At 46.8% G+C, this 27,712-nt stretch overlaps 1 long non-coding RNA gene across 1 annotated transcript in view; it reads right to left on the bottom strand.

Annotated features, from left to right (window-relative positions):
- LOC140214253 (uncharacterized) overlaps positions 1-25,377 on the bottom strand; it is an 87,068-nt gene extending 61,691 nt beyond the window's left edge. Inside the window, exon 1 of the long non-coding RNA XR_011891212.1 lies at positions 25,205-25,377. This is a non-coding gene — a long non-coding RNA (uncharacterized lncRNA). The remainder of the gene's footprint in view (positions 1-25,204) is intronic.
- Between the last annotated feature and the right edge of the window lie 2,335 nt (positions 25,378-27,712).

Below are 27,712 nucleotides of genomic sequence, written 5' to 3'. Positions count from 1 at the left end.
ATGAGCAGACGTGCCGAGTTCCAAGCTTTCCTGGTATTACGGCAGACCCCAGCAAACCTTGCCTGATAATATTGAATACGAGCTCTCTTCTAATCTGAGTTTAACTTGTTGCGAACTTTTTTTGTATTCATGTAATATAGATATGTCTCTCAGTCTAATGAAGTCATCGTATAGTTTATCTCGTTCTCTAATTCTGTTGTAAAGATATCTGTTAATCCATGGTTTCCTGAATTGCTGTGCCTTTTGTAGTATTCATCAAATTGAACCTGCTTTTCGCCTTACGTTCACGTAAAGACGCTTGTTCAAGCTATGCGAGTCGAGGATGACCGAACCACTAAAAACGTTACTGCGACAGCGGTTAAGTACTCGAAACTGGGTGTGGCACAACGATTATTTTTTTGTTTCGACGTCCCAAGCCACCTTGTAATCTCCAGCTCCACCATTTGCCTAAGCGTGAAGAAAAAAAAATTACTACGCATTTCCACCTACTAAGTCACTATAACTCAGAAATCCCGGCAAATTGCCCAAACTGCCCAGAACTCTATTGCTCACTGTCGCACATGCTATGGCAATGTACCGCGTTACCAAAGGGCCCTCTCTCCAGTGAGCCCGAATGGGAAGAAGCCCTCAAAAGCCCGGACCTCAAACTCCAACTCAAGGCCGTCCAGAGGGCCCAAGAACTCGCGGAGCGTCACCACGTTCCCGTCCCGACTTGGGCGTCGCCTACGGTTTCGGCCGGAGGAGTTCCCCGCATGGGATCTCCAACGGCTTGAAACTCCTCAGGACTTCAATAAAGTTCTTGACTGACTGTCGGATCTCCGCAGCCGACCACATTGGAATCTGAACTCCGTGCCAATGGAGCAACGTACATTGCAGAGTCGAACGCGCTAACCACTAAGAAATCGCGGAACATCGCTGCTGGGTAATTAGTTCAAGGCTTCACGCTCCAGGCTGATTCTCAAAGGAGTGCTAAATGCTCATGCATTTAGAAGGCGAGAAGGAGCAGCATTGCAGTGCGAGAGGATTACATTACGTGGGCGTTGGAAAACAATGTGTTCTTGACAAGATGGCGGTGTTCTTTTCGCGATGTTCCTCGTTGTCGTGCTCTTGAAAATGGCGCCGGTGGCACGAAAGAGGCCCTACATGACTATGATGATGAAAGCCTCAAACAGGGCACGTAACCACCATAGGAGGTCCACCGAAATTTAAAGTTATTTGTGGAAAACAACCTGAATATGCATCGCCAACGTCGACACTCTACAGTGACGTCTAAGCGTCAAACGTCGCACGCATATCTCGTGGAGCGGCACTCCGTTATTTAACTCCTCGCATCAGTTGTAGTGAAAGATGTTGGCTCCAAACTCTACTTGAAAGTCTCAGGCGGGAACTTTGAAACGATTCACCGAGCCTTAAAACCATGAAGCGTTTTAATAGCGCAACTATTCCTTCACCGGAGTACTACATGCTGATACAAAAGCCAAATTAATGAAGTGATGGAAGGAGACTTCCAAGTGGCAAGTCATTTCGAAAGCTGCGCTGGGGTGACTAGATGTTACACTGAGACTGTTAACGAACGAAGGAAACACGAACTGTGTCTCTTTTACACAAGACAAATTAAAAAAAGAACACGATTCACCAAGTTTACTTCAAACATATTTAAATACTAATACGTCAAATGGTTGCGAACAAAGGAAACTGCGAATATAAAGTTCTAGAAAGTTCTAGAAATAGTTTGCTAAATAAACGTAGGCTACTTCGACAAGGGGAGTCTGAGAATGCTAAAGTCTCTGTGTGAAGGTAGTTCGAATTTAATAGCATGTTCAGCGTCACGTAACACGTGATCTTAGGTGAGTAGGCATGTGGCTAACAAACCTTCGCACGTTACCTAATGACATCAAGGCTGCCAAATTCGAGACCCTCGCCACCGGGCAAAAAGAAAAAAATGGATGTTACACATACGTTTAGCAGGAAGGGTGCTGCTAACACTCCTACGGCCCTATATCTAGCAAATATGGATACCCAAGTTAGTGGCCGGATTGATGACCGTGGCTGTAGCACAACTGGTAGTCCAACGCACGCGTAATGCTGACATTGTGGGTCCAGCTCCCAAGGGCGACAAGTTACCGTTTCGTCCGCTTTCATTTCCATTTTTCTTGATTATCTTCCGCATTTCAACTACAGATAAATTCACCAATGCTTTCCCTCGCTTTATTGTCTGCTTATATATATATATATATATATATATATATATATATATATATATATATATATATATATATATATACACGCGCACACAGACCAGGCAAGAGCAGTAACTGTTCGTTGGGGACATGATTCATGCCAAGTATTTTTTTACTAAACGGTGCATGCTTCAAATTACGTCGCTGTTGACCGGGCTTGCATCGGGTTAGTGTTTAATTACACGACCAAGCTATCGTGTCGGCAGATGCCGAGTCCCGCCGCCCATTGCATCTGCAACGAGGCATGTGTTACGCACTACGGCCATCACGATGTGACAGCACGCTCGTCAATCACGTCGGATGCCTGCGTCTACTGGACATATGCCAGAATTTTGTGAACGAATATATTATGTACTTTGGTGGAGTGAAGAAATCGGCAAATTTGCAAGGTACACTTGGAATCAGCTCGCACAGCGGTGATTGGAGATCGCTGTGAGAGGCCTTCGTCCTGCTGATCACGTAACAATAGACTGATGATGATGATGACGATGATGACTGATCTTTCTGCACCCACAATGACGTTCGCCTGTAATGTTTGTTTGCTCTATGTGAAATCCTGTGGTTGCACTGGATGGCGCTTAACGTTAAAATGTTCACAATAACGTTGCGTAGACTTCATATCGGCAATCTACGAGATTATTTCTGCGACGATGCATGGAGACGTGGCGTTATGTTTTTATAGTATATGCACGGCTACCTGCAATTTCTTTATCGATTCGCACGCGCTATCCACTTCAGCTCCGTCTTTGCGTACGCTACAGAAGTGCTTCGAACGTTTGGCTTTCGCAGGCTTACATTTCTTTGGCTTTCCCAACCGTGGCCCATGTCTGTACACGCAGGAAGTGGCCAGGAAGAATGCATCCGCCGTCTTGGACGCTGCAGACCTCGTGCTACGCGAACAAGATGGCGTCGAGGGTGCCCGCGCCATTGAGCTGATGCGTGACCACCCGCGTCTCCTCGAAATGGTGATGGAAGGTGCTTACGTCACTAAGGCCGAAGCCAAAAAGAGGATCCGCAGCGCCCTGGTTCGCGTCCGCAGCAGCAGCATTGACGAATTTATGAGAATGACTGGCGTCGTCAAGGAGGCGGTGCAGTGCCTCAGTCATCCCGGTGCCAGGAGGCTTCAGCTCGCCGACATTGGCCACGACTGCTGGCTCCACATTCGAAGTTTCCTGAAAATAGCGGACGTCCTGTCACGTTGAGCCAGTCTAGGTCAGTGAAAACAATCTTGCGGCTTTTATTTTCGCCGTCTGCATGGGGTCGCGGCTTGAAGCAATAGCTCGTTTAACACAGCATGACGAAAGGGAATGTGGCTGTCTATAAACAAAAAATGAAAATAGCACGAATTTGTCGTAGATTGCTGAAAAGGCATTCGGCAGTAACTTACGAAGAATTTGTTAGGTTTGTCAGATTCCTTCTGCGGGCGTCATTAGACTTATGACTTAATCGTAAAGCCCATATTGATTTTTCTATGTGCCACGCATTTGCTTTGATAGTACAAAACGCGCAAGCTCAGAAGGCGCATATATCGTAAACATTCAATATCGTCTTGGATAGTATTTCAGCCACATGTATGGGGGATTAAAAATTAGTCTGATTTATACCTTTACTGTTTTTCATACGCAATAATAAGCTTGTGATGGCATCGCTGACAACCAGATCGGTTTTCACTGATGGTTGTCGGGCTTTCTTATTCATCGATAGCTGCACAGGTGAGAGATTTTATTGAAAGGTGAACATGCCATCCCGGTTGCGCAGGTCTTGTTAGCTCAGTTAGTGAGAATAAAATGGTATGAGGAGGAAAAGAATGAAGGGGGAAAATTAAAAATAAATGAGCTTGACAGTTGGGATTCCGTGTAGCACTTACCAATTGTTTTTTTCCCTCGTATATATAAAGGAAAACCGACATGCCATTTCATGTATTCATCTTTTGCATTTACCAAATGTCTTCGGCATGTACCATATAAAAAATACAAACAGCACTAAACGAACCTAGAACCTGTTTCATACTAGCTGGTCTACAGACTACATTTGTTTTCATTTCCCAGGATATTTGTGTATCATGACGTCATAATGGAGAAAATGGTGACATGGGATGCGAACATCAGGACGATTGGGTCACATGTTTCATCTCTCGGTGCTCTGCTCTGCTCTGCTGCCGCACAGGGCCGCGCAGTGAGTAGCTCTGTAGAACATAGCTGGGCATTTTACTTAAGTTACTTAATTATATTTCATATTTTAACTTGCTAATGTCCTTCTCCTTTTCCTAACGCCATCATTTTCAAGGCACACAAATTATCACACGTAAGAGGAACAAAATGGTGGTGATAGGGGAAAGTTGGTGGTCATTCATACTTTGTTCTTGCTCTATGTATTTAGTACAAAAAAGAGACCCCAAACAATGAAGTTAATTATGATGCGCAAACTACCGTCAATACTGCCATGACACACAGAAACAAACGGTACATATAAGGTCCAATTTATTGAAAGATCAGACTCCTGCAATACATATTTAATTTGTAACTAAAACAGAGCTTTTGTAAACTAGAAAGTGATGAAATATCACGACCTCTTATTTTGAATGAGTTGGCATGCGCGAATGCTTTTATTTTCTACACAACCTGAAGTGTGAGACTCAGACGACTAAAGGTATTCACACATTTCGATGATTATCGCTTCCTCATTGTGTTGTTAATGCTAATCAATAAATTTTACCAATATCTGCTTTATTCTGCAGCCTTCGGCAGCAGAGCCTGGCAGCCTGAGGGGAGAAGAAACCAAGGTGGCTACTCCTGCTGCCGTGGAAGTACCGCTCCTAAATAGAGACTGCTACGTTTCAACTAGTAGGGATTGGGTGTACATATCTTGACTTTTCTCAGTCCTTACACCGTCGACACAGGAAGCTGTTCGGAAGCCACTGAACACCGTTTGCCATCGCCGATGTGGAAGTGTTCCAGCGTCTATTCAATCTGTTTTGAGGTGGTGGTGTTTAGGCAGTGGAGGTCGTGTCGTTTTCCTCGCATTACTTCACGCGACATGAATGGCGATTGGAGTTGACTTGACACGTGCAAATTTTGGAACCATAGCGGCGGGCCCGTCTTTCTTCATTGACCCTGATTTCAGTCCTCAAACAAAGCTTAGATATATATCTCTCTCACCCGATACTATGTGCAGCTGTTGTTTTAATTTGCATTGTGCACATCGGAGCGAGTGATTTGAGGCACTTATTAGACGCTAGTGTTCTGCAAAGTGATGTCCATGGTTTTATTGCGGTAAATAGAAACATGCAATAAAGCGACCGTGCGTCTTTCAGCGTGTCTACCACCATGTGTTCGAGTACCGAGACCTTTCTTGCACATTTGTATTACTCTGTCCGCAAAGTGTCAACTGTCAGTGTTGTACTTTGCACTGTAATCGTCATGCCTGACGAAAAAAAGAAATAATCCATGTGTGTTTCCGCAGTGGAGCCCGAGCTAGCATTTAGAGCTGGAATCAATTTGCTACGCACATTGAATGTGAGAGACTAGATACGAGAACTCGAACGTATTTGAACTTGAACGTGACGGAGTTTTGTTTATTTCCCTCAACTGATTCTGCATTCCTTTTAAAGCATTGTATTTAAGTTTCTTTTTACACAGGCGAAAAGTCAAGCATACAGTACCACGCACTCGACATAAACCGTCAAGTATAGTTATATTATCGCATTTATTACCTCGGTACCTAATGCTACATCGACAGTCAGAAGGCGTTTCGCTCTCGAACTAGATAAATCTCAGGATGTGCAGTTCTGATCCCGAACCGCGCGTTAGAACTCAACGGACACAATGAGTTTCGCAGACCGGAAAGAGTAGTGATGTTAGGTATAGCTATGTATCTAGATTGCCTAACTCTATTACGAGGACAAATTGACACAGTACATGTTGACGGCATGTAAATGAGGGGCCGAGGACAGCGAAGCACTAGGCGGACTGACAATCTCTAAGTAATTTTGCCACCATAAAGTGAGTTTCATTCACCCAGGAACCACTCACCTTGTGTTATCAGCATAATGTCATAGCTACAGCGCACGTGGGTAAAGTGGAGAACAAGTTCGTTGTCGACAGGTTTGTGTTTTTTCTGTTCCCTGCATGCACCTAAAGATTCCAATAAACGAGTGTGTCATTGCAAAATGACTGTGTGTGGCCTTTTATTGAATAAAGCACATGCTGTGTACACTAGAAATGGAGAAATTTAACACTCCCAGGGTTGGTTTAGAAGCAAAGCATAAGTACCCCAAAAGGTGGATGGCAAAACGGCGCCACGGTGACTCAATTGGTGAGAGAATCGTACGTGTTACATTGAAGGCGTGGGTTGGTATCCCACCTGCAGCCAGTTCCTTTTTTTTTTATCCACTGTCAGTTCCATTAATTTGTCATTTCTTTAATTCAACTTAAGCCCAAATAATTTCCCCTATGTTGTCATTGGTGTCTGTTTGTTGGCTTCTTATGATATGGTTAATGAAAATCGGGCCCCTCGGTTCCCTTTCTTCTCGTTCTTTACATTAAGAGGGTCTCGAATCCGGCAGCATTGATGCCTTGAGGTAGCTTGTGTGGGTTTATCGACCAGTAGCCGTCACCTAGGTACAGGACGTACTTGTAACGCCTGTGGCAGAAAAGTTGTTCCACATCGGACGCCTAGGTTCGTGAGTGGTGGCGCTGGCTAACACTCCCTGGGTTAGTTCTAGAGGTAAAGTCCAGAAAGTGAATGAGAAAACGGCGCCAGCCGTTGCTCCATTGGTAAGAGCATCGCACGCGTTCGTATTCAACCTGCGGCCAGCTCTTTTTCATCCCCTTTCATTTTCATTTGTTTCTCATTTCTTTACTGTAATTAGTAAGTGTGCAATTTCCCCTATTTACCCCTAATTTCTTAGAGCACATGCTCTGGGACTAGCACACCAATAATGTTATCACGACCCTAGCTCGCACTATAGGATTAATCTACAGGCATCGAGACCTATTTTCTGTAAGCACAAGACTGCTCATTTATCATTCACTGTTTTTATCGCGCATAAATTACTGCGTTTTAGTGTGGGGCAAGACAGCCTCAACAAACATCAGGAAAATGACGATAATGCAAAATAAAGTAATGCGGATTATTGTAAATTCTCCACCAGAGTACTCAGCAGACAGCTTGCTTAGAAAGTTTAGACTAATTAACAGAGAACTTGTACAACTATCACCTTTGCAAAAAGTTAACAGATGGAAAGAAACAAGGCATTAATCTGCAATGCATACTTGCATACAGATTAATTGCATACAGATAATACGGATTAATCTGCATACAGATGAATTAATTAACAATGAATACTTACACTATAGTATACGTTCCCTACTTTTATATATTTTACTGAAATTGTCTAAGCGCGTGCGTGCGTGCGTGCGCTGATCTGTATATGTATATTGTATGAGCTGCTGTTGCCTATGTAAACAAGGGGGGTGGGAGGTTGTCAAGCTGCTGTTCAGCAGCTTTTTCTTCCATCTCCCCATGTTTCTAACAAACATGAAATAAATCCTATTCGTGTTCGTATGTTGCTGTTGGTGTTGGGCTCCTCAGTTCCCTTTCCTCTGGTCCGTGTATATATATATATATATATATATATATAATGAAGAAAGAAGAGTAGGACGTATACGTTGATTTCCCACAGTAAATTGCACTGACGTTTAGGCTGGTGGGCCAGCCTTTGACAAAGGCTGGTCCACCAGGAACAGGAAATACGCCACGCTATAGTATTAATGCCGACCGTTTGCTGCTGCGAGCATCGAAAAAAGAAGAGAATGTGAAATGAGATTAACAGAAATTGTTTTATTTGTTTTTTTTTCCTTCCCGGAAAAAAGGAAAAATATCTGCGTATAAATTAAATTAAAGCTTTGCGGCTTACTTCCGTTGCCTAGCGACCGGCGAATTGGCGAATGACGCGAGCGAGACCGGCCGCGCATTTGAGCGTGTTGGTTCACCCGTCTGCCTGCTTTTCTATTTTCGGATTTAGCTTGGTTTGGTGGGCTGCATGCGAATTCTTGCGTTCCTTCTGAATTTCGACATGGCACCGCTGCACTATCGGACTATGGCAAGGTGAGACATTTCGTTCAACAGTCTGCGACGCATATCAAGCAATTAGGCTTAGGGCACAGCACCTATAGGCTAGACTTGCGACGCAGTTAACGAAAAGCAGCGCGTCCGTCGGGGCGCAGTTAATTTTAATTAATGAACCGTATTGGGAGATGTTTGCGACGCTTTCTATGAGCCCAATTACTTATTTCTTATATAACTTATTTCGGTAGTTTTTGGGCACGCTAGTCGCACAGGATGCTGTGACGCAGTTTCGCGTATACTGAATCTTACTGCGACAGGTTTTGGCGCTTTCTCTGGCCCCCAAAATTACTGTAACTAATTTCGTTACTTTTTGGGGTACTTTTCAAGTTCAGTGAGCGGGCCTGGCGCTGTGACGCAGTTAGCGAAAAGCAGCTCGGCCGTGGTGCGCAGTTTCGCGCGTTAATGCACCGACTAGACAAGTTCCTGGCGCTTCCTCTGACGCACAACATTGTTGAAAATTATTTTCGGTACTTTTGTTTTTGTTACTTATGAGGCACGCTCGCCGCGCCTGTCGCGACGCAGCGAAAAGTAGCTCGGCCGTGGTGACAAAGTTAGTTTGGCGCGTACTGAATCTTACTGCGACAAGTTTGTGACAATTATGGCCCCGCAAAAATTCAAGCCTTCTTCCGGACTCACGCTTGTCGAAAACGCGACGAGCAACGGTCAAGAGTGATAACACGGGAGTGTGTTGCTTGATCCGGCAGAACGCGCTAAAGATAACGTTAGCCAAGGAGCTCAAACGGCAGGAACTGTAGTAGCTCGAAAATTCAGTCTTCTGAACGGCACCCACGCATTTGTCTTGAGTGCGAGTAGAAGCAGGGTGTCTACCAACCGGGAAATGCGGGAATTTTCAGGGATTTTCAATAGTCTGGGGAAACTCGGGGAAAACTCGGGGAATATGTGCTTCTATCAGGGAAAATTAGCTGTACTTTTATTGAAAGGGAAAGAAAGTCGCGGTAAAGCTGGCTCGAGTAGGAGGAGTTGCCAGTGCTTAGTCAACGACCGACTTTCCGGAATCCCGATAATTCGGACGGCTTCCAGGCACCACCCGGCCCGTACCCCATAGAGCATATGTATAATAACGTCTGAAATTTCGGATGCAAGAACCCTTCGCCATCCGATTTTCCCGACTTTTTGCCGACATGGCAGGTCCGAAACGGCATTAATAAAACCACCACCACCGCCACCGTTTTGATTACCTCGTCGCTCCTCGAACGCTCTCGCACGCAGAACCGCTAGCAGCCGTATAGCCACCACCGCAGCAACGCTAGGCCTAGCTGCTTCTGCGTTCGCTATTAAGCTTCTTACCGTTCTGTTCCGTGTTTTTGATTGAAAGGATTCGCCGCTATCAGCAATGGCAGCGACTCCGCCTTTGTGGTCCTCGCGATTGGCTTCGAAGCTCGGAAAGCACGACGCGTTGCGTAATGCCGGCTGCCGAAAGTCAGCTTTGCCTCGCTACAGCAGTATTACGCGGTGAAGCGTGCAAAAATTATTGCGGTGAAGCTCAACAAGCGTGGGAAGGGGCAATAGTTACGGAAGACGCAGGATGAGCAGCGATGTGCCTAATAATTGTACTGGCAGGCCCTCAGATCTTTTTCTTATGTTCTACGGCAGTAAAAGACATGCAGTGGCGCACCAACTATTCCTAGAGTGTGTGCCTGTGTGTGTGTAAACCGCAGACGGTCTGACCTTCCGTTCCCTCTCGCACGCTGTGTATATATATATATATATATATATATATATATATATATATATATATTGCCAGTTACTATTACAATAAGTGAAATAGCCTGGGAATGCTTCTGTTATACGTATATTTAACCAACAGGGACCTATTAATCCCACATGGTGAACCATAGGGGCCCGAAAATGAGCTGCATTTACATTTATCTCTTGCAACTATATAACATCTCAAGATGATACAGGGGCAAAAGGCAATGAGTGCACCCACAGTGGTCTCAGATCGCACCCAGTAGTAGCAGGGCGGCGTACATAAAAAGGCACATTTGCTACAAAGAATTTAAGCAAGTCAACAAGGAATCGTACTTGCTGTTTAATTCTACAAGATAAACGTATCGCTAGTTTAGGTAACAGTACTGTCTAGGTTATAGGGGGCGACGTACAATGCACATAAATTACTTGCAATATTCACACATTAAAGAAGTGGACTCGCCATCTCGGCCCTGCGACAGTGGACGCCTAGCGAACCTGTTAAAAACCACCACTACAACTGCTGGGGGGGGGGGGTGTATGCAATGCTATATTGCCTCCCCCCACCCTTCCCACACACTCAATTTCCACTAGATTTGATATCTGTTGAGTTCACAGTTATTTCAGGGCAATGGGATAAATTGTTTGTTCGCAAAACACATTCATAAAGCTCCGAATAGCTTACATGCGTAATATACTAAAAATATCATCGAAGTTTGCCTTCATATTGGCGATAATGCGCCCTTTATTTTCGCCAAATATAAACAAAATGTATTGTTTAGTTCATGGGGGACATCGCTGAAACAAGGACGGAAGGTGTTATGACACATGAAGATAAGGAAAGAAAAACGACGGCTCATTATTATTTACGCTTTTAGCCGGACCAGGAACGTAAAACTTTCGTCACACATTGCAGTTACAATGGCCCCGCTCCACTTTCCACAAAATATGAGCCTGTTGTAAACTACAGCTAGGTCGGGACACCGGGAACCTGTGGGGATGCGTGACTCTCACGCCTCCCCTGAGATCTAGTTTTTCCGCATAGCTCGTCTCCTGCAGGGCGGCTTCGCCCGCCGCGTGGCCTGGCGCCCGCGGCGCTCGGAGTGGTTGAAGCGCAGTGCGGGAGATGGCGCGAGTGTTGCGCTGTGGCGGGGTTACTTGGGTGCGAGAAAGACAAGGCGCTCTGTCTTTGGCGGTGGTACGGCAAGCAGCTCGGACGTGCCGCGCGTGCGCCAATCCATGCTTCAGACTAGGCGCGGGCTCTTTCCCGGCGGGTCGGGGGACAGCGTGGACGTCCCGCGCGCCGCCGACCCATGCTTCTGCGAGACCGCCTCGCGTGGCCGCCTTGAAACGCGCCGCCGTCCGCGTGACCGTACACGCGAATGACCAGGCGTTGGGATCCAGCATGGGGCGAACATATTCGCTCGCCATGCGGTCGCGGTAAGTCGGACTTCTAGATTTGTCGCGCGCCCATCGGCATGTTTTGGGGATAGCAACTCGGCTAGCAGGTATTGATCTATGAAAGGTGCAATAAATGCCCTTGTGATTGTTTGCACTACTGTGTTGTCGTTCCTTTGTCCCAAGAGTACGGAGGAGAACTCCATATCTCCCACAAACCATAGTTGATAGCGGCCATATCACACACTAATGCTTGAATAAGAATTTTTTTAGAAAAGCTGTATTTGATCCAACCACTTCGCACAGGAAGTTTCCATTGGGCACCACCAATTTTCACTAAATTTGGTCTTGGCGGCTTTTATAGTGCTGCCAGACCAGCGGGCTCAATTCTTCCGCTCTCGTTAGACACGCTCAAACACGCTGGAGTGCTTGCATACGTAATTTATTACAAAAGCCATCTATTTTGAACTTCACCTACACATCACCCATTAATTTGTCCTTACAGTCACCAAACTTAACGAAGCTGCCTTCTTTAGTTCAGTGAGGATACCAGCCGAAACTAATATATCACGCATGACAAAGCAAGTAGAAAAAAATGAGGGTTCAATGATTATTCGTAACGCTTCTCAATAACCCAGATATATTAAAACTATGCAACACATTCCACTTGAAATGCTGCCTATTTCTTCAAAGTATAAAATATCTTAAGCTCTCTTGGGAAAATAGCAGTAGCGTGATAATTTCGAACACTTGTTCACAATTTTTGATGCTGTGTTTGATCAACATGCATGTACCATCGCACATAAACTTGGCGTATTCCTCCTCTTATCTTCGCACAATTTTATTTCATTTGTTATTGTAATTATGCAAGCGCAGCAGTCTAAGTCTTACACCGCTCATAAAACAGACAAATAAGGCTATGGACCACTTGCATACCTATTCTACTTGAAAATGTGCATTTAACCCACCAATTTGGAGCATTGCCTACACCTTATCCATGCCATGCCCCTAATTTCCCCTAGAAATAAACAAGATGCCTTGCTTAGCTCACCAAGAACACCGGAGAAACAAACTGCGAATCTCGTAATATCCCCTTCGCTCACGGCATAACATTTGCGAACGCAACTTATTTTTGCCATTACGGCGTAGTGGTTACAAGGAATAGACAGTGAACATTAGGCTTTGAGTAAATTGCACGTTCTGCTTTTTAAGGTACACCCATTCCACTTCTCCGTGGCATTGCCCTCTTTGACGTCCCTTCAAAGAGGGCAATGCCTTCGTGAAAGCGAAGTGGGGGGTTTCGGTAGTAATCGCAAAAGGTTATTTCTTCCCTTGTTGTAATGCTTGGGCGGAATAATTAGCCTTTGCAAGTAATTTGAGCGGATGATTCAATATATTTATTGAAGAAACGTAGTACGACTCACTTTACAATTAATGAATATTAGTTACTATATATTTACGATGGGTCACTATAAAATTCAGAGGCATTCTCCCGCCTTGGCTTGCCTTCTATATGGAGTCTCCAGCAAATAGCTAATCATCGAAAATATTTGCTTCTGTATGCATCTCGTTTTCATTTGTATTTGAGAATGTCTCACTATGAGCTTTACGCATTTTTTTCCAGTATATCTTTTTTTCGCTTTGCATTTTACTAACTCCTCCCTTCCGTTTTCTTTTTGAATAAAATGAACACTACCCCTTACTAATGAAGCTGGATTAAGTCTATTTTTTTTTAGCATGCTTACTAGAGAGTGACACCATTGTGCGACATGGTGTCAGCCCGTCTCTTGACATAAAACAAAGTTCTCTGTCGCTCAGGGAATTTGGCAAAGGCACTCAGGGAAAACCTGGAAAACTCAGGGAATTTAGAAATGTCAATTTGGTAGACACCCTGAGAAGGAATTCTGCGAGCGTCCAGCATGGTCTGCTTGAGAGCCTGTGTTGTGGCCGCCTCTGTGTATTCGTAGCGTACTATATCGCGTCGGTTCTAGCCAAATTCTGGAAATGCGAAGTAGCCCGTGTATTCGTGCCATTAAAGTGCTGGAAATAAGGCCCGGTAAGTGGGGAATGCTTGGAAATAGAATGTTTTCGTGGTATGTACGGTATTGTTTGGGATGAGTCGGGTATATTCTACGCCGTGTGTGTAAAAGCGAACTGCTTTTGTTTGTAATGCCGCCCATTCACCACTGTCTCACGCTTCGCCCCCACACGCACAATTCTTGCATGTTAATGCCATAATAATACTTGCTTGCAATTTAATTTTTTTCAGCTGATGGTGGAGCTTCCTACGGAAACTGCTGCTGCTTACCTGGTGCAACAACGTTGGATGAATGCACAAAAAGCCCGCAAGGAGCAGTTATAAAGCATTAAATAAACATTTCGTCAGTACGCAAGGCGTCTTGCGTCTTTATGAAATTGCACGTGGCACATATTCGATGGCGGCTTGTGAAGATCGTTCGCAATCAATTTTACTTCACCATAAAACGATTTCGCGCGAAGAGCGCGCGCGGTTGAGCTGTAGAAGGAAAAAAATGAGAAAACAGCGGAGCCGGCGTCACGCGAACGAGCGAGTATTCAAAACGCGCGCGCACAAAACCGAAACCGGAAGTGCGGTTGAGGTATTGGAGACTTTTAGCTTGTACGCTATTCCGGTAAACGGGAGCGGTTTGGGCGGATTACCGGATGGTCGGGGCGTGAGCGGCCGGAGCGGTGAAGCCGCCTGGTGTTGTAGAGCTCAACCAGACAAACGCATGGCTAAAACTGCAGTAACTCACCATATCCTGCTTCGCCACTCGTGCAAATTTTTGGCAGCGGCGTAATTGTGAACACGATTACGCCACTGTCGAAAATTTACGCCAGCAGCTAAGCAGTATATAGTAATCAGCTCTGTGTTTGTGTGGTTGAGCTTTGCACCACCAGCTGGCGCCACCAATCTGGCCGCTCACGTTGACGCCCCCGCTAAACCGGAAAACCGCCCGCGCTTGCCCGAATGCCGGACACGCTAACGCCGACTGCTTGGTGCGCTGCAGTCAATTGGGCCGCTGGCCTCTATGGGAGTGTCAGCTCTTGTTGTATTCCTTTCTCTATGATTTTACTACCGGGGCCAGCGTGATTTCCTCAAGCCATAATTATATATACAAGAGCGGACACTCCCATAGAGGCCGGCGGCCCAATACATACATATATATATATATACAGAGAGAGAGACTTGAATGAGAGGGAGGAGTGGTAGTTTTCGGCAAAGAACCCCCTCCCCCCCTCCCCCCGAAATAAGTTTCTCCCTACGTCACTGCCTACGTCAGCTAGAGCCGCACTTGTCTGCTTCCCACCAATGCCAGCGTATAATTGCTATTGCACTCACCTATCGCTGTTTCCAGCATGTTTATTGGGCCCAGGATCGTCAAGGCATATCGGAAAATTTTCACTAAAAAATGTGCCACGGCGTTTTGCGCGTTACCACTATGTGACTGGACACTCAGACCAGTAAGCCTTCCATTGCACTAAAGCAACGAGTACCACAAAGATTGGTTGTCAGACCCTTTAAATCGTCGTTTTCAATCTTTTCAGGCGAGTGTTCCCGTGAATGAATAACTTTCGTAATTCTTTAAAAAAGAATACCACAGTTTCGCCATAAGGGCCAATTACAATGATTGCGGTAACCATGGTTATACGAAGTGTAATGTTCGTAGCTGTAGTGGCAGTACGAATTGGAGTAAACGTATGCACCCTGAGTAAAAAAGAGCTGATGCGTTAAGTGAACTCTGTTTGAATTTCGCCACTGGACAATTTCGTCCATTTTCTATGTTTCTTTTAAATTTTATTTCAGTAAACCCTAAAGGCCCTCCGTTGGGGGGAATTGCATAGAGGTGACATGCAACATCGTTAAAGTAACATGTAACAGGTGACAACGATATGAAAAACAATGCAGATATGAAAACCAATGTCTTTCTTAAGGAATTAACACTTTTCCTTATCGGGTATGTTTCTAATCGCTTTTTCTGGGCCGATCCCGGAGGTAGTGCGCAGCCGCGCTAATAAAATAAAATTATTTTCAGGTTTGATCGCTGTTATTGCTTCGCGGTTCTAAAATTTAAGACTCAAAGACAAATTGCATGCGTTGTCGGTATTTTGTTTCATGACATTTGTTTGCTGCCATTCTCAAAATTCTGAGGAATAATGTTGCCACATATGTAACTGGTGTGAGCTACCTTAGTGATAGAATGATGTGTAGCTCGCACATCATATCGCATTGCATATAGCATACATGCATATACATAAATATTTACGGAACCTCCCGGTGACGCCTACAACGAGGGCAAAATTCGCCTGGAGTGTACCTGTACAGCTATCCCAATAAAAGCTGGTGCGAGGCTAAGCACTTGTGCGCAATTGGCATCGGGTTAATAATGTTCCATCACGTTCAAAACCAAGCAAACATGATAAGAACCACACTGCAGGAAAACATATGCAGCTGCGTAATATTTCGAGTTCTCCTCGCCGTTTCTCAAGAGAAAATGCTCAAATTTAGGTTTCCGGTTACTGTGATATGCGAGATGAACATGACATTGACATTTACGCTCCCTGGATACGAACAGTTCGCGCTGAAACAAGTCGAAACCACAGCTAACTATTTACTACGCTACGATGTGATCTCGCGTAGTCTTTAAGCCAAGTCACAAGCGCACCTCGACGGAGTTCCCATCGGCTGCGACGCCACGTCACGAGCGCGCCTCGACGGAGTTCCCATTGGCTGCGACGCCACGTCACGAGCGCCCCTCGACGGAGTTCCCATTGGCTGCGACGCCACGTCACAGGCGCGCCTCGACGGAGTTCCCATTGGCTGCGACGCCACGTCACGAGCGCGCCTCGACGGAGTTCCTATTGGCTGCAACGCCACGCCACGAGCACGCCCCGACGGAGTTCCCATTGGTTGCCACGCCACGTCACAGGCGCGCCTCGACGGAGTTCCCATTGGCTGCGACGCCACGTCACGAGCGCGCCTCGATGAAGCAGAGCGGGCAAAAAGGAACACCTACTGCCGTAGTAGTACGCCAGGCGTTGCGTGAGGGTAGAGGGCATCGTCGAGGAGGACTTCGGTGGAATGCGGCGTTCGCATCACAGGCTGCTGCTGCTGTTACTTGCTGGCTCGGACAGCATGTACCGCTACGTTACATTACTCGCAGCGCAAAACCCGAAGGACCGCTCAGCGGCGTTGAATTGGACATTAATGCTTTCGCACTCACAACTCATAAGAACTGCCTAGGTGTCCTCGGATTTTCTTGCGATTGCAATTATACGGACATTAACCTAGCGAATTGTTTGCCGTCGTCGTCGCCGTGAGGTATAGGTATATGTACGCTCTATGCCATGCCATGACATGGGGCATATGTGGGTTATATTGCTACACCATTCTTTCACTAAAGTTGCTCATGCCAAAGCTTAAATTCCTGACAAAAAAGTTCCTCAGAATTTTGAGAATGGCAGCCCACAAAGAAAATGCCCTGAAACAAAACACCGAAAGCACACATCTTTTTTTCTTACACTTCTCAGATTTAAATACTAAACGTGCGAAACACTACCAGAACTCGTACCTGAATATACGAAATTTCATTGGCGCGGCTGTGAAGGCCCTCTGGGGTCGGCGCAGGAAAGATGTTTGAAACATACCGGATACCGAAACATGGTGGTCAAGTCATAAGAAAGACGTTGGCTTTCATTAGTAAACATAAACGAAATTCTCCGATGGCAGGATTTAAACAGAGGACCCCTTGCACAACAGCTAGTTTTTACTTAGGCATGTTTACGTTTACTTGAACTCATACTTCCACTACAGTTACGAGTCTTCATTGAATTCATTGCTCCGCCCTTATGGCAAAACTGTGATAGCTTTAGGTTCAATGTTAAGTGAACAAACATTAATCATTAGAAAGGAACCAAGCGTGAATTTGTGCGGCTGCTAATGCGTTGATATAGATTAATTTACTCTTCGTTGCTTTTCCCTCCATTTTTAACGCGACAGCATTAAGGAGCTCATGTCGCAGAAAAGCCAGTGTCGTCGGCGTTGGCCGTGAACGATAAATCCCAGAAGGCACTTTTTTTCCCCAGCTCGTCACGGCAGCTCCGCGCATGATCGCGCGCAGTGAAGCACAGGCGGAACACGCAGCAGCGTTAGTAGGAACGCAAGCTCGATCCAAATAGGTCGCGAAGCTTCGGGCGAAAAGCGTTTCATTACAAATCGTCACCGACTCAGCAAGGGTGGGTATGGGAGCAGCGATTGAAGCGCGACTACGTTTGGAGGGAACAAACATTGGCGAAGAAAAAACAATTTTTTTTAAATCCAAGCGAGACGCAGTTAGGTTCATTCAAGGAAAATAACATTTCTGGTCAATTTTATATATTCGTGAAGAGTAAAGAAAATACTAGTTTATTTAATTTTATTATTATTAACGAAAACTTTTTTTTTCAGCGCCCATCGTTACAGGGGGCGTGGACGCCGCTATCACTCGCAATGCAATGCTCCTCTTGAAATGTGCAGAAAGGCGCGCTCGTAAAGTTCGCCTGTTGAAATGCGCCCCCCTCATACGTTGTGCTGTTTTGCCTGTCGACGTTTGTCTGAATTTGGTAACGCGGGTAGCTTCATCGCTTCTTGTCCTGTTCAGTGAAAAGTAGTGTTACGACCGCCAGATAATTGTTGTTTTCGTGCGACGGCGCTGGCCGACGGGTTTGGCGTGCGACGATAGGACCAGCACTCTACACCTACAGTTTTCGTCGGCCTTTAAAGAAACTATCTTCTGCACAGGGGTGCGATTTCGACAACCGTACGGCTGGCCTTTTCCTGCATCGCCTTCCGCGCTGAAAGCTCGAAACGCCCATCAAGTGGAACGGCGGGTAATGTGAATATGTAGCTGCAAAGGCAGGCCACCAAAACAAATTTCGCGCCTTCGAAAGCAAAATGACGTCGCTTCTGTTTTTAACGGATATAGCGTCACATTATTTTTTCTTCGGCCGGAAGTGTTCCCTCCCCCTACAGATGGCGCTAAGCTCCATGAACCGCCATGAACCGTCTCTGAATGGGCGGCGGCAATGGAAAAGAAACCTGCCATAAATAACTACTTAAGAGAAAAAAAAAATGAATTCAGGAAAGAAACAATTTATGATAACTCAAAGGGAAGCGCATTACTTTTCGAAGCGAGATCAGGGGCCGAATATTATAAGGGTTCGGAATACGAACCATTCGCTTCGCCGCTTCAGTCACTAAATGTGCCACTCCCAAGCCGGCGGTGCAAGAAGTGGAGGACACGACCAATAGATGAGAGGGTGCCACCTCTGAAGTGTACGTCATTATATGACGCGCTAATCGAGGAATTGCAGAATGTTTCTGCTTGCTAAATAAATGTAAAATATAAATTAAATATTATACGCCAAGTTCTGAAGTATAAACGGGTGGTGCCTGGCGTTTACGCAATGCAGAAGTAATTTATCAATGTCCTTCTTTTTCACTCTCAGCCGACAGGCGGTATAGCAAGGGTGGTGCCTGGTGTTTACGCAATGGAGAAGTAATTTATCAATGTCCTTCTTTTTCACTCTCAGTCGACAGGCTGTATAACAAGCGTAAATGCATTACGCTTGCAACGCTATGTCGTCTGCTACCAGGAGCTCGCACGATGCACGCAACAGGAACGCACTGCCATTACTTTTAAGTAGCGAGCATGACAAAACCGTGAACCGGTTTTTAGGGACACCTTTACTTGCTGACTATATCAATTTTCCTTCTTTTTTCGCCCTTCGTCATCGGCTCGGACATGACTAGCTCGTCGCCGCGCTGCCGCTATCCCTGCGATCTGTGCCCCACGGCACATCGCGTGATAAAAGCAATGGAACGTGAAATCGAACATTACGATACACGGGCCCTGCATTGCCTGCGCGAAGTAAAATCGAAGAGTGTGGTGCTGACGGTGCACGCTGCGCCGTGAAATTAAGGAACAAAGTGTTGCACACCCGAACTAGAAAAAAAGAAGGGCACCAAAATAAGATATCTCCACAATATCTTCCCGTCCTGACTGTATGGTTTTATCAGCCGAACCAAGGAAGCGTTGAACCAGCCTAGTTTGAACCCATCTGATTGCGAAGGCGATCTGCGAGCTATTCACGCTGGCGATAGCACGGAAAATTCGATCTAACCTTGCAAATATCCCTTTGGCTCTGGCTTTGAAGCGGAGGTCATGAGAAAGCTGACTCAGACCTTCTACCGGCCAACACAGTAAGTGCGAGAGCAACTTTATGGACAGCGTCGGCAGCAGAGATCTAGGTCATTCCGATGAATGCTTCACGTCCAACCGACCTCTGGGAGCTGCAGGCCGGTGGCGACGAACCGGAGCGCGCAATATTCTTTCCTTTGGGTGGAATGACCACATGGTACGCTTGCACCAGAGTCTCCTCCATTTGATAGCGCAGCCTGCAAAAGGTCTACTTAGAAAGCCGGCAGGGGCGGTGCAACTCATTATCCTTCATTTATTCGAACGCGTGTCGCACTTCCAGCCGTGGTTGATACTGAACGAGCAACGCCGCAACGCCAAGCAGACGACGAAGGCTAGTAATAGCCTCTGAAGCAACCAACGTACGCGCGCGCGACGCCCGCGTGTCTCCGGGGTCGCGCGACCGGCGCGCGCGGCCAGGGCCGCAAGCCCACAGCCAAGCCACAGCAACGGAACCCAAAGCGGACTACTCCTTCGCCGGTTCCTACGACCGGTTCGCTTTGAAGATGATTGACAGATGCGTGACGTATTCAAAAATTGCGATACCGCCCCGCTGCCTCTGACGACCTGTGACGTAATCAAAATTTTGGCCAATCAGGTGAGGCCAAAGGAACGGTTCCTTAACCGAACCGTTATAAGATTCGGCCCCAGGATGCCTTAGAAGACGTACCTATAAAGCGAGGTATAAGAAGGAAGAAGCACGTGCTTGCTGCGGTAAAGCTAGGGAAACGATGGAGCATGTTTGATTACAATGTGAAGACGTCTGCCTATAACGGTTCATTTAGGCACCCCTGGCCTCCTGAAGCCCTTGGGTTCAGCGAGAGCAGGGGGAAAGTAAACATGTCCGCAATAGAGATCAGTAAGATGCGATTGGAAGATTGGTGGAAGTAGGGAAACGACAAAAAACGGAGACGTACAAAATCAAAGTTCACAACAGGTGTCAGAAAATTTGGTTATCGGAATTCATCGTGCGTTTTTGTTTTTTTAACCTCGGTAGGACATTAAGCACTATAATAGCAAGAGCGTGGTGGCGCAACCCACCTCACCGTTCCAAAGGAGACGCTCATGACATCCATCCATTCATCCATCCACCGATGAACCGCCATATTTTGAACGTATGGGCTCCTATGGAAGCTTTGCTAACAGGTATATTTATTTTGAGGAACGTGCGAAGTCATACGTTTTAGTGGCTGAACTTCTTGCCTAGCTTCCATAGCGCTTCGCTGTAATGGTACATTCGGCTGGTCGTTGTCCAGAGCTCTGAATGCATTCAAGTTGTTTTTTCAGGGCACCGCGCTTCTTAGCTAAGAGCGCTCGGAGGCGTTCCCACCTTCGACCTGTGAGGATGACCAAGATCTGGCGGAGTTCCGGCTACGTGGCTCCCTCAGGCTTCCGTTGTTGAGGTGACCGTCAGCCGAGATGACAAATTTCCAGGTCTGCGTATACATTGTTTGTTTACAACAGAAGTGGTGGCGTGCTTCGTCTTCCAGCCTGCGATTGCTCTGGCGAGCGGCCGCGCGTTCGCCTTGGCCACGAATTTCTGTGGCTCCAATAAATTCGAGCGGGCTCTCCATCGTTGCCGTCCGTGTCAGAGAGCGACAGGGACGAGCTTAATGTTGATTCCCGGTACGTACGTTTACCGTTGCGCAATGTAATTTCTTCCCGATTCTATCGATCCCTTCCACTTCATTTCTGCCTTTCCCCTTATGTAAGGTGCAATAAAACTGAGGTACGTCCAATGGAAGGTTCGTGGTGCCGGAGACTCTCGTTAAAAAAGTGCTCCACATGTACCATGACACTCCCCACTCTCGCGGTCATGATGGGTTTCTGGCGAACCTATAATAAAATTCTACGAAGGTTCACATGTAAGAATATGAAGAGAGACAAATATGTTCGGTCATGTCACTTGTGCCAGGTCAATAAGGCAAAGTACCGGCCACGGCCGGACGAGCTCGTATTACCGCGTCGCTCAGACGCACCTTTCGAAGAGTAGTGCATGTGGACTTTGCCGAGTTGAAAAAGAAGAGCGAAGGTGTGCGCCAAGCACAGTCATTTCTAGTGGCAATCGACCAATGCACAAGAATGGTGGCTGCCCGCGCTGGAAAAGAAGATACAAATAGTGTTATTGCGCTTCTTGACCGAGCGATGTTTTCCAATTTGAAAGTCGTAGTCTGTGACAACGGACGCGCATTCATGAGCAAGAAGTTTCAGCAGTGGGCAGATAGTGGCGGGGTTGTGCTGCGGCGCTGCTCTCCGCATCCCCCCCAAGCCAATGGATTGACGGAGGGAGTTATCCGCGATGTAAAGCAGTTTATGTCCATGTACCCAAATTTCCGAGGAGGATGGAAGTGCTGCCTAGAAGCAGCCGTTGCACACCATAACCGGACACATACCACAAGCCTTGGATGTAGCACCCATTTTGCCGCGTATGGCGAAGTCCCGAAACTGCCCGCCGACCACGAGCTTGGAATTTCCGACAAACTTCAGCTAACCGAACGAATCAAAACCACTGAGGAGCGCAGCAGGTATCGCTAAGCGATGAAACGCCAGTTCGACAAGAGGCATCGGGGACACATACCTGATATCAAGTTACTTTGTTCTTGTCCGAAAGGGACTACCAGGAACCGACGTAAAAATTCTTGATCCGTTCCAGGTGGTGGAAACATGTGTGCAGCAAGGCGTACGTTGGGTACATGAACAGTAGACAATTAGAGGTTGCAGCTGTAAGCAACGTCCTTCCCTATCACCCAAGGAGGGGTGAGGCTTAAAAGAGGGGGAGTGGAAGGGAAAAGATGATGAAAGGTGTGGGGAGGAGAGAAAGAAGAAGGGAGAATAAACAAGGATGGCTACCTTGTCATATTGACGCATCTCAGTTTTATTACATAAGGTATCCGTCTTCCGTCACTAAAATTTAGTTGACAGTCAGCGCTTGTGTCTCGTCCTTATTACTTTGTGGATGCATGTGTTAGAAGTATGAAAACGAAGTATGCACGAACTCGCCCAGAAAGAAATTTTAATGAATGTACCAGAAGTACGAAACCGGGTACTGCTGACAGTGCGCCGATTTTGCTTCGTTGGTGTTGCAGCAAAACTAACTCCGCGACCGTGGCGCGAACTTTCCTCGCTTTAGCCGCGCATGCGCCGTCAAGCGGGACAGCACGACAGTGGCGGCGGTGTTTTCGTTTCTCGAGCTTCCGTGTAATTGATATCGCAATAAAACTAAATCTCTTGCGAATTAGATCCCTGAAGCTAAATTCGCGAACCACATGTTCTTTATGATGGAGTGATTCGTAAGAACAGGCACTGGCCAATCCTACCTGTGAGGGAATGATATCGTTACGGGAATCGGCCGGCGCCTTTATGTACGAACGGCTGTATACAGCGGAAGAACACGCTTTGTGAATACGGGCCCGGTCCTTCATGGGCCCAGTGCCTGGTACGCCCTGTACTAAGCCGCTTCGCGCGCTGCATACTAATCGAGTGCTCCCGTCCCGTCAGGTGACAAAGCCACGTGATGGATGACGACGGAAGGCGCGCGTGGCTGCGTCACGCCACGTAGTACACGAGGCACGCTGTTCGCCACGCGCGTACGCGCGCGCGGCAGATGCGCGCAGAGCGACCCACGACGCTTCCTAATATGTTGCCTAATCTTAGAGCAGAGGATCATTTACCTTTTAAGAGTCAGTCGCGCCCTTTCTATCTTCCCGCCTTTCGTTTTCTATATTTCTGCTACCTTCATATTTTTTTCAATCTCATTTTTTTTTTTTTTTCGTGCAGACGAAGAGCAGAAGGAAAAGTTCATGACGATCGTCTGCTCGCGCGGCGCGTGTCGTCTGCGTGCCGCACAGGATGACACGCAAGCACCTGCGCCGGAAGCCGCGCTGCTGGGACCGCTTCCGGTTTTTTTTTCTTAGCGGGAGCGGCCCGCCTGGAGGGAGGGCACGACGGCATCGTCCCAGATGTTTGGCAGGTTTCCCACTTAGGTTACTGGCGCGCCTTGACCCTGGCTGTTGTTAAGCGGCTGCTCGGTGCCTTCCACCGAGCGCATGCTATACGTACATACATGTACGGCAACGGGAAGCCAGCTGCGTGCGTAGAGCGAATGTATACGACTGCATGCGCGATGCGTGAGCCGTATCTCTCTCTAGGACGTACGGGGCACGCTCGAGACGCCTTCCGTTCGTCGATTTCACCTGTCCTCGCACGCCTGAATGTACACCACCTGCCTCGTGGGCGCGGACGTTCGTTCGGTGGTCATACGCAGGACGTTTCCAGTGTGCGTTGGTGCTTGACGAGGTCTCCCATGTCAAAACGTTGGCGCATCTATACGCACGTTGGTGATGACCCTCTAAGAAGGCGGTGCATGCGTGCAGCTCACTTATGGTCGGCGCGCGTTATAGGAAACGTCTGTCGTGGAACATATACACTATTATTGGGTTCAGAATTCGGAGCGTTCGAATTGCGGCTCCTCGGACAAGCGTGTCGTAGTCCTATCTTGCATAACACTGCACAGCAAACACAGATGGGGACGGGACAGAAAGAAGCAACGCGACAGGGCTCGCAACTCACGAGATTTGTTGGAACCGAAACAACGTTTATACGTACATTCGATTGTGACGTGAGCACTGGAGAGTCGAAAACAGAGATACAGAAAACAAAAAATACTACTCTCGGGATCATCGATACCCAAAGAAGAATAGTTCTATCTGTTAATGTTTGTGGCGCAAATGTTTAACGGAAGGAATAAAAAAAAAAAAACGGACACTGACCTATTCCCTAAACTAAACGACTAGATATTTTGCTACCAACAATGACAGTTATCGAACTATAGTCCAACATCGGACTTTACTGCGCATCAACAGACGCAACAAGCGCATGTGCCCACAAATACGCTTGTGAATTGAATTGACTTGAATTTTATTTCCTTGAAGGCCTTATGAGTTTCAAGTGGAGACAGAAACCAAAGGCGCGGAGTGCCTGACAGGTTGCGGTAGCGGCAGCATTTACAAAGATTACATTTGTTTACACATCAAACCCGCATAGCACAGTGCATACAAACATCACATTTATGTCCCAGTTTTATCACTTTTGTTTTATGTATCGATGATTCACAGTGCAACTTCTCTTTTTTTTATGTTTGTGTTCCTGGCGTTCAGGTTCCCATGTTCGCGGTGCTCATCGGACCTGATCGAGCATGTAAATATTGTTTTGCTTAGAGTAAATGTTGTAGTTGCGAGTGGGGCGACTGTCCGGATGATAAACATCCGGTGATGTTTTAATAAACTTTATTTGTTTGTTATTTTTTGTAGTCCGTTATTTGCGCGGTGTTATTTAAGATAAAGCTACAATACCAACTCGACGAAATGTTAGTTCGTGCTGTAGTCGCGAATCGCGCCAAGCGAGACGGGAAAAAAAAAAGAAATAAGTTGACAGCTTTGCTTATACGCTTGCCTCACCATCTTTCACGCTTACCTATAGCGTGTTCTTGTCCACCTGAGCATTCGCTTTGTTGCCCTAGTTCGGTTCGCCACGGATGTGACCCGAGAGCTGTAGAAACGCGAGAAACAATTTGTCTATACGCTTGAAACAAACAGTGTCGGTGATGTACTTCGCATTTGCTGAACCAAAACTGTTTTTGTACGCAGTGCTGGTAGTATCCGCCAACCTTGGGCCTGCTATTTCTAAAATTCTCTTCAGAGAGTAATATCTCCATGGAAGCTCAATAACGTAGACGTAAATCGTAATAACGAAAGGCGTTCTACAACGCTGATGGCTCTCATCTTTGTGCTGTGTTTAACTAAATTGAGCACTAGTTCATTACAGCTAGTGATCGATTACAAATTGCGATAATACCTTGGCATCAAACCTGGTTGAGCGACAAGCATCGCGGATAGACCCTTGCATTTTTTTTTCGTATGGAAGGACTTTTCAAAGCAAGAACGTGTTATATAGAACGTGTGATATATAGTTGATCACAACGAGGCAAGTCGTCGCCGGCAGCGCCGCTTTTACCCCATTCGCTTTTCCGCCATTCCGTTAAATACTCCGCGCTAATATATATAAGCTGTGACATATCAACTCGGATTATTCGAAGTCTGCCCAACCACTACACCGACCGTCAGGCTCTGCGTCCATCTCACAAGTCGTTCACAGCACTGCGGAAGCTGCAGGACTCCTTAGCCAATATGGAGGCCGAACGCCCCTCGAGATGTGTCCATCCGCGCCGTGTCGTCTGCTCGGTGGCTGCCGAGTTCGCGGTATACGACGCGCATGCGCAAAAGCTCTAACATCTCGCGTATCGCTGTAGCGTATCGTGTATATACCAAGCAAAAGCAAAACTCGCCAATTTTGCAATTAATCAGACATTTACGGCCCGGAACTACATTCCGCTGCGCAATTATATTGCCTGTGTACGCCTCGTACCTTAGTGCAGTGCTGCAAACCACTTGTGAGGTGAAGTATAACGCTACGGCCGCACGTGCGCAGATGAAACTCCTAAGGGCGGTAAACGTTAAGCGGTAACGACTTGCAAGAATGTTCAATTCAGCGCCTCATGGTTTTTACAGGTCGTCTGTCGCGGAAGACTGGGCTAAATGTGGCCACATTCGCGTTCAGGAATGGGACCCGCGACCTCGTGATCGATCGATAGCTGGAAGTTCATTCCAAAGAGGCACATGTAATGATTACGGTGCCCGCAAAACATACACGAACAGCCGAAACGAGAACAACGTACAAGATGCTGGCAACCAAGCGACAGAAGGAAGGGCAGTTCTGTTCGGTAGGAAGGGCAGAAAGATGGAAGATTTCATTCATTCCGTTCATTTGCTCTCTAATACACTACCCTCTGGAGCTTTTCTTTTTTTTTCACCTCGAGTGGAATGCGCGATATCTATCGCTGTTCACTGTAGTCGACCCACGCACGATGCGAGTTGGAACCGACAGGCAGACGTGATCGTGGTGCCCAGCTGGCGAATCCAAACTCTTAACTGACCCCAATGGCCAAGCAATTGCTTTCAGCGGGGTCGCCGAGCGGTTGTAATCGGTGACCCCGAATAACTCGGCGACCCCCCGCCCTCTCTCTCTCTCTCTCTCTTTCTCAGTGCAAAGAGCACAGCAGCCCCGATCGTGGGCCGGCCACATAGCTGCTCGCCCGTTTAAAGAACGCTGCGTACGCGTGAACCGATTCGGGACAGCCCGTAATCGCGTACGCATTGCCCGGAGCGGCTGTTCACTATGCGAGGGTGACATTGCCAGTTTTTAAAGGGGCGCTAACGAAGTATACTAAGTTGAGTTGTAAATGAGTGAGTTACAGGCTTCCGCAATAGCGAAAGCAGCCACTCTAATACCGCGAGTGGAGTCTCGGTGCAAGCGAGAAAAGGACACAGAAAGGAAGGACGAGTAACGCCGCAAGCGCACCTTGACGTCACGGAACCTTACAGCACGCTCTCGTGTCGAGTTTATTACGTGCGAGGTTAACCGAGGTTCAACTGCGGAGGTCGGAAGCAGTACGCGCCCGTACGACTACTCCATTTTACTGTCGAAAGTAATGCAAATTTGCTTTAGAACAAAAATTAAATGTGCATTGATAATAATAAAATAATGACACTTTCGGGACGCTTGAACGCTAACACCTAAGAGAATTAAAAGAAAAAAGCAGAGACATCAATGAACCATGGTTCGAATTTACAAACCTCTTTATTCCTAAGTGCTGTTGGGCATTGGCCGACCGCATACGTAAATAATATGTACAGCATCAGGCTTGGCTAGCATTTGCTTTTGCGAAAATTTTTTCCGCAAGAACATTTTGTGAATACGCGTACTGTGTATTGTAGATAAAATTGACTCCAATATTCTTAGCACACGTCCGTACTACTTGAGGTGTCATGGTGTCGATGTGATTGTGGTGTAGTCTCCCTTCCGTCTTTGTTTGCTGTCGCTAAATATGCCTTCAGGATACTACTACCACTACTACCACCACCA

Source organism: Dermacentor andersoni, chromosome 11, assembly GCF_023375885.2.
Source record: "Dermacentor andersoni chromosome 11, qqDerAnde1_hic_scaffold, whole genome shotgun sequence".
Classification (NCBI taxonomy): Eukaryota; Metazoa; Arthropoda; class Arachnida; order Ixodida; family Ixodidae; genus Dermacentor; species Dermacentor andersoni.
The sequence above is the reverse complement of the archived record's forward strand: the minus strand, read 5'-3'. Positions and strand labels throughout refer to the sequence as shown.